The sequence below is a fragment of the Carettochelys insculpta genome, chromosome 31 (genome assembly GCF_033958435.1).
Source record: "Carettochelys insculpta isolate YL-2023 chromosome 31, ASM3395843v1, whole genome shotgun sequence".
Lineage (NCBI taxonomy): Eukaryota > Metazoa > Chordata > Testudines > Carettochelyidae > Carettochelys > Carettochelys insculpta.
In genome coordinates this window covers 15,142,536-15,144,485 of record NC_134167.1, presented here as the reverse complement: position 1 = coordinate 15,144,485, position 1,950 = coordinate 15,142,536, and the positions used below count along the sequence as shown (strand labels likewise).

The 1,950-nt window shown below is 50.2% G+C and overlaps 1 non-coding gene across 1 annotated transcript; it reads left to right on the top strand.

Annotated features, from left to right (window-relative positions):
- The first annotated feature begins 272 nt into the window (after window positions 1–272).
- Window positions 273–344, top strand: TRNAC-GCA (transfer RNA cysteine (anticodon GCA)). The gene has a single exon. It is a non-coding gene; the product is annotated as a tRNA-Cys (tRNA).
- Window positions 345–1,950: the final 1,606 nt, after the last annotated feature.

Sequence of the window (1,950 nt, the reverse complement as noted above, 5' to 3'; positions counted from 1 at the left end):
CTTTGTAACCACTGATGATGCTCCAAGTGGCTGGGAGAGAACTGTCCAACACATGCTGGAAATCTGCCTCCCTGAGGGGCTGTAGCTCTGTGAGTGGGAGAAGCCAGGTCAGTGGGGGACAAGCTGCATCATGCACAGGGAGAAATAAAGTTTCATCGAACCCTGTCTGTCCATCAGTGAAACCAGTCTGGGTTGAGGTAGGGAAAGGAGCTGGGAAAAAGTTTGTTCTGCAGGACACTCAAGATAAGTGAATCAAAGGAAGCTTCAGAGAAGGGGGTGTAGCTCAGTGGTAGAGCATTTGACTGCAGATCAACAGGTCCTTGGTTCAAGTCCAAGCACTCCCTTTACAAGGCAGTTACTGCTTCCCCTTTTCCAACACACACTGGATTTCTATTCTTTGGGGATTCTTTAAATGGAGCTGAACCCTCAACATTTGCTATTGCCAACACCTGTAGACCTAATAAACCTGTCCCTTAGCTGCCAGTAGATAGTGACATGAGCAATGTTGGGTCTCCTCTCGATAAAGAGGTGCTCATCCCAAGTCCATCTAATGTATCACATTCAGCCACATGTATCTGTGCACTTTTGTAGGGAATGTGGCAGAAGGAACACAAGGCTGCTGAAGGCTGGGAGGAATGTCTCCCCCAGAGGTCATCTGCATGAGAATGCAAAGGTGTGCATGTGTGATACCTTTTCAGGCAAAGCCTAATGGGTAGCAAGTAAGCTGTGAGATTTGGTCTGTTGTAAACATGTAGTTGTAAAATCACAGTTTAAGCTGACACTTAATGCGGGAGTTGTGAGATCTCACCAATGCTCTGGGTTATTCTGGGGGACAGGGCACTCACCATAGCTGCATAAGACATTGATTACACAGGGCTCCCTGGTTTACAGCATTGTAAGAAAGAAAAAAAGGGGTATTGGTTGAGCCAGTTTGCTGAGTGCTATGGTTATGCTCTGACCATATAGTTATAAATCTAGCTTGACTAATTCTCCTTGCCTGTTGAAAGACAGAGCTGGATACTAAGGTATTTGTGAAACCAGCTATGAGAGATAGCAGGAGCTAAAATCACAGAGTGAGAGCTGAGGCTATGCAGAGTGGAAATCACAGGGTTGTGCCTTAGGGTGATCCCAAGCAGTGGGGTTAGAAATGATGGTGACCACTGGATGACTGGGAGGAGGAGTGGGGGTGGATGATGGCGGGTGGTGGGTAGAAGGGGTGGCAGATGACGGTGGGAGGCTGGTGGCAGACAAGTGGACAGCTCGTACTGCCCTGGTGATGTATCTGCGGGCTTTGGGTTTGGGACTGCACCGCAGAAGGTTCACCCTGTAACTGTGTGTGGGGTAAAGGGCCAAGAGCCCCAGCAAGAGGCTGGGTTCTACTGCATATGGGGATGGGGTCTGGGTGAAGGGGGTTTGTCTCTTCTTTGCTTAGATACACTGCGTCTGTCGCTGTAACCTGGGGGTAGGTTACGGTCATTAAACAAGCCGTTTCTATCTCAGACTCTGTGCTTGCGGGGGGGGGACAGAACCACCTTACAGGCACCCAGCACGGGGGTGAAATTGTCCCAGGCCACTGGGTGGGGGCTCGAGCCGGCTGGTTGTATCCTTGACAGGAAAACCCCCCAGGAGCTGAACCCGGCCCTTCTGGCAGGCATCTGGCATTAACAGCAGGGTTACACTTTTAAATGTGTGTGTAGAGAGAATGTCAATTACTCTGTGAATGCCCAGCCAGGGCTATTGTGTCCTCCTTCACCCACATACCCCTCCACAATCACCACCAGCCTCTCCAGTCTCTGCTTCTCCCTTAGTTCTCTCCAGGCTGGTACTTTAAAAGAAAAATGACCCTGTCTTGTCACTCTGGAGTTGCAGCAAGAAGGGCGGAGATCGAGGTCTGGTGAGAGCAGCAGAAGTGGAGCAGGAAGCTCTGTCCTGAGAGGTGAAAGAGCTGGA